Raw genomic sequence first — 8,101 nt, forward strand, 5'->3', positions numbered from 1 at the left:
GCTCTTAAAATGGAGTAATGTGTTGTGAATTTGTGCTCTTCTTAACTAATGGCTGTGGAATCTATATAAGCTGTTGCATTTTGCATGATTTTGCTCATTTTCATTGCTTTATGATATTGCATTAAGTGACTATACTGAATGTGGAATAGCATATGGATTGTTTCAGTGTGCGAATTACATGAATAGTATTGTTATGCACATTTTTGTATATTTTTTTCAGATAGTTTCTCCTCGTGTTAATTTTGATAATTTGTGTTTTGCAAGACTTTGTCCTTTTTCATTTAAGTATTCAGATGTATTGTCATTTAGATAGCATTTTAATTTTCAAATCCCAGTGCTCATTGCTTGGACCTATTCTACTCTTCATCATCACTCATTCTCCTGTGGAAGTAACTTCCACATTCCTTCTCTCTTTTTTTTTTTTTAAAGATTTTATTTATTTATTCATAGACGCAGAGAGAGAGAGAGGCAGAGACACAGGCAGAGGGAGAAAGAAGCAGGCTCCATGCAGGGAGCCTGATGTGGGACTCGATCCCGGGTCTCCAGGATCGCACCCCAGGCTGCAGACGGTGCCAAACCGCTGCGCCACCGGGTCTGCCCCCACATTCCTTCTCTAGCCTGGGAATCTTCTTTGCATTCCAACCTCAGATGTCCATCTGCTTATTCTAAATCTCTACTTAGGCATATAAGAATCTCAGACTTAACAGCTCTGAGTTTAAACTCCGCTATTTCGCCCTATTTTTTTTTCTTTTTGAGATTTCATTTTAGCAAATGTCAACTTCCTACCAGTTGTTCAGGTTGAAACCTTGAGGTCATCTTCCCACCCCCATATCTGTAAACTTTCCTACGTTGCCCTCATCTTTTCTAATGGTTCTTTCTTACTATTCCTCAAAAGACAGAACATGTGCCTGTCTTAGAACCTTTTCACTTGATTTTCCTTTGCTCACAAGACTTTTTTTCTTTACCCACATGAATCAAATATTTCTCAATGAATTTCCGTATTGTGTTTAAATCATAATCCTATATCAGGCATTCCATAATTTCTTCTCTGATTTATATTTCTCATTATCTATATTACATATTTAATATACTATGTAATATAACTATATATTATATAATATACCATATATTTTGTGTATGTATTCATTTATTTTTACATATTTATGTTTTTGCCTATCTGCATGTCTCTAAAATAGTAATTCTCACAAATATATTTTTTAAGATTTTATTTATCTATTTATGAGAGACACACAGAGAGAGAGGCAGAGACACAATCAGAGGGAGAAGCAGGCTCCATGAAGGGAGCCTGATGTGGGACTCAATCCTGGGATTCCAGGATCAAAACCTGAGCTGAAGGCAGATGCTTAACTGCTGAACCACCCAGAGATCCCTTCTCACAATATTTTAAACTTTTTCATTATTATATTTGTTATGGTGATCTGTGATCAATGATTATGACTTTGAAAACTCAGATGATGGTTAACCTTTTTCTAACAGGAAGTAGTTTTTAATTAAGGTATGTTCATTGTTTTTCAAACATAATGCTATTGTTCACTTAATAGACTGATATAAACATAACTTTTATATGCCCTGGGAAACAAAAAAAAAAAATCATTTGACTCACTTTGTTGTGTTATTTTCTTTATTGGATGGTCTGGAACCAAATATACAATATCTTCAAGGTATGCCTATACTTTCCTTTATATCTTGAAACATAGTTATAATAGCTCCTTTATTATCCTTGTCTGCAAATCTCAACATCTAGGTCACACAGTGTTATCTTTTATTTATTATTTCTTTTTTGAATTAATTATGTCATTCTATTTCTGTAGATATCAACTAATTTTAGACTGTTTCCTTTAACATTGCAAGGGTATTTTTTAGAAACCACAGATGATTTTGTGACCCTGGGATGACTATATTTTAAAATTTATTTTCAAAGACCTATAAGTTGGCTGAACTTGAACTATAAAACTTCATTTTCACTTTTAGCCTGTTTAGAGTTTTCCCTATGCATGATGGTTCAGAGATTAGCCAAAGATTTGGGCAGAGATTGAACAAGTAATTTAGGGATCTCCTCTCACCTTTCCTTGTGGTATTTCTGTTACTTTAAGTGGCTGCATTTACACTGAATACCATCCTATGTTCCCTCAGGTCAGTAGGACTGCAGAGTTCTTGTTAAATTTTAACCACACTGAATAGTGAAAGCTTGAGGCTTCTCTGGATGAGTCATAAATAATTTGACCCCATGTCATTCCCTTCCTCTGTGTATCAACTTTCATGAAATATCTGCTTGCTTCTGTCTTTCTCCCCTGCCTTAAGGAAATTGCATATGTTTTGATGAGTTTATAGTTACTATCTGCTGGAGTGTTGGTCCAATGGGAGTTTATTTGGCCATGACGGGAGCATAACTCTATAGGGAATGACAATTATAGGAACCTGAAATTGTTTCAACATAAAGTAACATAAATCTGGTTAGATCAAAAATGAAATTGATCTTATTTCGTTCACAACATCTAGGTCTACAGCTGAAAGAATTTTTTTTCAGCATTTGTTTTTTGAACATTTCCAAATTTTACTATCACTTTTTATGCTTCCCTAACTAAGATTTGATATATATTGTGAGAAGAAGGTTTTAGATCAGGGAAACTGGTCTTTAGTAGAGTCCAGAGAAAAGCTGAACATGGTTGAGGTGTTAGGACAAGTGATAATACATTGTCCAAATAACTTTGAGCCTAACTTAAAAGATGTTTTGCTTTTTACATTACTAATATAAGCCCCTTAATTCTAAAATCCCTATGTTCGTGTGCAAATTCACATTATTGACACCAGTTAGGCAAGAAATGGACATATATTTATATATACTATAGTTCTACAAAGAATACTGTACTTTTAGCCATGTTATTCATTTTGCTTCATCTCTATTATCTAGGCTCTAATATTTGACTTTTGATTCTCATCATGATTATAATTAATGACTACAGAAAATAACCAGTATGTTGCAGTGACATTTTAAAATAATTTTATTAATGCTAAATATTGAATCAGTACCAAATGTACTCATTATCTTGTTTATTTTACATGCATTAGTTTTAGCCATCCTAAAACTCTGAAGGCATAGTCATATCAATTTATCAACTTCTTAAATAAACAAAACAAAACAAAACAAAAAATACTAACAGTCACAGAAATTAAGTAACCTGCCCATACGATGTAGCAAGTAACTGGTGAAATCTTGTTCAAACGAAACCTATGGGTTTTCAGTTGCAGTTTACCAGATTTTATTCCCAGAACATTTATTTTCCTTTCCCTCCCCCTTCTTTTGATAGGGCAAGGGTGAATGAAGGGCAAAAATGTAAAAAAAAAATAGAGCATAATATTTAACAATTTATAAGAAATTAACAGATTGAGGTTTTAAACCTTACATTTTAAGTTGTTAATCTCAAATCAACAAAATACCCAAATGTATTTAATCAATAACACTTAATATTAATGTAGTTATCTTGAGTTGGGAGAGTGTGTACTTTTATAGTTTTTGATTTCTCATCTTTGTACAGGGTATACAGATTTATGATGGATAGCTTGAGGACTGAATATGAAATTAAAGAATTTTAGGATTTAATGAATTTAAAAGATTGAGAATATAATCTGTCAACTCAGCAGTTTTACTTCTCAATGTTTTATGATAAAGTTGTATGATATTGACTTTTTACACTGGATTAAGTTCAAAATTTTTCAACTTGATAATTTACCAAAATAAAAAATGAAGTCTTCATTTTATTAAAAACAACTTTGTCTTCTGGAGAATTTGCCCATCATGTCCTCTGGCTGTATTTGTGGGTATTGTCTGGGATAATTTTCTCTCTTTGGCCATTTATATATCTCATTAATTTTATGAAGAAGCTTTTTAAATTTACTTACATGAACAGGAATATGTGTCCCCAGAGTTGGCTCTCAGGAATTGAGTATGGTCCCTCCCTCTCTCCTGGTGCCTGACTGCCCAGCACTGGCATTTATACATGCCCTGAGGGCTCTACTCACATGTAGACAGTCACAACTATCCCCCACTCCACTTCAGTGGTGCTGTTAATGGCCAACTTCAGCCACATGCATATCAGGATTTATGTGGAGATCTAGCAAGAGATGGTTCCTTTGGGGGAAAATGTTTAATGCCACTTGTTTGGGATATAGAGTGACATCCAGCCAGGCTTGGAAGTACTTTTTATTGTAAAGGAGAAAACATATGGAGAGAGATAAGAAATGATAACAATTTCAAAGCCCAAATTAGTGAAATATATCAACAATAGTAACATTTTTAATTGAAAATATTGAAAGAATTACTGTTGAATGGATAGAAAATGGAGATACAAAGGACAGAAATATTGACCTGAAGAGCAACTTTTCACTCAACCTTGACTCTGCTCCTGATGAAGAAATTGAATCCAGTCCAGAAACACTTCTACCTCCAGTATCCTCAGCCAAAGTAAACAAAACTGTAAAGAATCAACAGACTGGATTCTGTTAAGAATGACCTTCCTCCAATAGATAGCAGAGTGGTTGGTTCTGCATGTGTATGACGTAGTCAACTTCCTGGACAGTCTTCCTCTTCAAAACCTAATGCACATAGAAATTCTTGCTGTGTAAAAAAGGTAGAAAAATTACAAAAACAAAACAAAAACAAAAGAAGAGAAAGAAAGGGAAAGAAAAAAAAAAGACTACAACATAAAAAACTTAAGTGCGCCTGATGTTGATGCTACAAACCCAAATTATAAAATTCTGTATGATCAGAGACTTTAAAGGGATTGTAGGCCATTGACAACAGAAGATCCTATTAATGAACATAGGATATGTATTTGTATAAGAAAAATGACCATTCAGTAAAAAAAGAAACTCAAATGAAAGATCTTGATGCAATCATGATCCCTAATACAAATATTGTGATGGTATATAAACTTACTCTTAGTTTTGTGTCAATAAAGTGCCTAGAAAACCAAACATTGGGTTTTGATTCTGCTTTTGATGACTCAGCTCCTAAATGAAATGGTTTACAGGATTACAGTTAGCTCACTAGTGGAAATTGTATTTGAGAGGAGAATGGCTATCTTCCTTGCTGAAAGTGGAAAAACTCAAACAATGGGAAGTGACTTCTCAGGAAAGAACCAAAATTGTTCTAAAGGAATTCGTGCATTAGCAGCTTGAGATTTTTTTTTTTTAATGCCAAAGCAGTCAAACTATAAGAAGTTAGAACTTCAAGTATATGCAGCTGTTTTGGAAATTTATAGTGGAAATGTATTTGACTTGATGAACAGGAAAGCAAAATGAAGAGTGCCAGAAGATGGAAAACAGCAGAGTCAAGCAGTGGGATTAAGGGAACAGGAGATCAAATGTGTTGAAGATGTACTGAAACTCACTGACATAGGCAACAGTTGCAGAACATCCAGTCAAACATCTGCCAGTGCACATTTATCTTGGAGCCATGCAGTGTTTCAAATCATTCTTAGAAGGAAAAGAAAACTATACAGTAAATTAATTGTCTCTCATTCATTTTCCTGGAAATGGAAGCGGAGCTGGTCTTCCAGTGCAGACAGGCAGAAGAGGCTTTGAAGGTACTGAAATTAGTAAAAAGCCTTTTAAGCACTGAAGGACTACATTAGAGCTTTAGGTAAAAATAAACCTCCTACTCCTTTCCAAGCAAGTAAACTCACTTAGGTCTTGAGAGATTCATTCATGGGTGAACATTCTGTTGCCTGCATGGCAGTTACAAACTCTCCAGTGATGGCATCCTGTGAAAATACTCTTGATACATTAAAATATGTAATTGTGTGAAAGAATTTGTGCTGCTGGGATGTTCATTTAATAATGCATGGCTCACCAAATCAGATTGAGGACTTAGAGGCAGAAGGGGGAATGGGCAGTTCCCATTAGAGAGATGGTGTAAAACTTCCTTGTGAAAAAAGTGAAGCAGAGATTTCTCTACAATTGCTTACTTTCCATGAAGCTATCTCACAAATAGAAATGAACATAAATTGCACAAGATCACAGGAGGGCAGTGTTCTAGGAGTTTATTCAATGTTGGAAGATGACAAGTCTCTCATAGAGATGGCTGAAGAGATAGATTATGATGTAGATTTATATGCTACTCAACTTGGAACTATTCTTGAGCAAAAAAAAAAAAAAAAAAGAAAGAAAAAGGCATTTTAACTAAGCTATGGGATAAAGTGAAATCTTTCTGTGTAACTCTGTAAGAACAATCCAGATCAAGCTAAAGAGATCCCATGCCCTTTAAATCAGCATTTGCTGCTGAAGGATCCCCAGAATCCACACTATTGTTACATAATGTTTATGCTGTAAGAACGATTTGAAAGTTTGCAATTTTTAAGTCTCTGTGGAAAATGTCTTTCCCTTCATCTGAATGACATTTGAATTTTATGAAACACTCCTTTGTCTACAAAATGCTTCTAGCCCAGGAGATACAACCAAAATTTGGGAATAGTGAAGTACTTTGTTTCATTTTCACAAATTGTGATTTCCTTTGGGGATCTTTTCAATTGTATTTTCTATATGATGAAGTAAGATTGTGGACTTGATCCAGTAGTGATTAGTAGGGGGAGGCCACAGCATTTCCTTTTAACTCTGTTCAGTTTTTGTAGCAAGACTGAGCAGTTTTAAATCCTTTGTCTGTATGGATACCTCATCAGTGATTGTACATACCTTGCCCATTCCTAGGGACAGCTGTGCTCACGTCTCCCTACTTTGTGCCTTGACAAAGACTATTTTTTTTTAAAGATTTATTTATCTTTAGATAGAGAGGGAGGGCGTAAGAGACAGCACAGGGGGAGGAGCAGAGGGAGAGAGAGAATCTTAAACAGACTCCCTGCTGAGCATGGAGCCTAAAGTGGGGCTCCATCTCATGACCCTGAGATCATGACCTGAGCCAAAATCAAATCAATGCTCAACTGACTAAGCAACCCAGGTGCCCCATGATGAAGGCTATTGATTCTAAATATCTGATGCACAGCCAAGATAAATTACATTTATTATTTGGCATTATAAATTACCTTTATCATATGTACATTTTTACTATATTTGAAACATTTTTGTGGATGACTAATTTTTCAGGATGTGCCACATCATTGAATGGAACTAAAGTCTGTGACAGTGAACATAGATGCTGATTTATTCCATTATTTATTTATTTATTTATTTATTTATTTATTTATTTATTTATGATTTTATTTATTTATTCATGATAGAGAGAGAGAGAGAGAGAGAGGGGCAGAGACACAGGCAGAAGGAGAAGCAGGCTCCATGCTGGGAGCCCGACGTGGGATTTGATCCTGAGACTCCAGGATCGCGCCCTGGGCCAAAGGCAGGTGCCTAACAGCTGAGCCACCCAGGGATCCCCTATTCCATTTTTTAAATAAATTTAATTTACTTATTCATGAGAGACACAGAGAGAGAGGCAGAGACATAGGCAGAGAGAGAAGCAGGCCCCCTGCAGGGAGCCTAATGTGAAACTGATCCTGGGATTCCCGGGAATCAAGCCCTGGGCCGAAGGCAGATGCTCAACCACTGAGCCTCCCAACCGTCCCTGAATTATTTCATCTTATAAGAAATCTGAAAGTATGTTTTTAAAACCAATAATACATCGTTTTAAATTTCTTAGCATTTTCTTGGTAAAGAAGTAGAATATAAACTCGTTGATGTGTAATAAAAAGTGAAAAATTTTAAAGTTTCCTAAAAGTACACATACCTAAATTATGCTAACTTAATATTGAACTACTTTTTGATATGATCACTTTACATAAAAAAATACTATTACAAATTTGATATAAAAGTTTCTTTGTGGGCAGTTGAATTATCTTATTGAAATAAAATATGATGAAAAATATCAAATTGACTTGTAGATTTATTATTTTTTACTTATGTTCCTACTACAAAGTCTAATATGCAATGGTTATTTTGTGATTTATTCTCTGAATTGCAATTTTTGAAAAAAAATTATATCTCGATTTCCTATTATGTATATAATAAAGAATTGACAGTGGAAGAGATGAGTTGAAGAGTTTGAAATAAAGTGATTTTGATCATCACAGGAAGA

The 8,101-nt window shown here is 34.7% G+C and overlaps 1 pseudogene; it reads left to right on the forward strand.

Moving 5' to 3' along the window:
- LOC140640667 (kinesin-like protein KIF2A pseudogene) overlaps positions 1-6,201 on the forward strand; it is a 62,302-nt pseudogene extending 56,101 nt beyond the window's left edge.
- The last annotated feature ends 1,900 nt before the right edge of the window (positions 6,202-8,101 follow it).

Source organism: Canis lupus, chromosome 9 (assembly GCF_048164855.1).
Source record: "Canis lupus baileyi chromosome 9, mCanLup2.hap1, whole genome shotgun sequence".
In the NCBI taxonomy this organism is placed as follows: domain Eukaryota; kingdom Metazoa; phylum Chordata; class Mammalia; order Carnivora; family Canidae; genus Canis; species Canis lupus.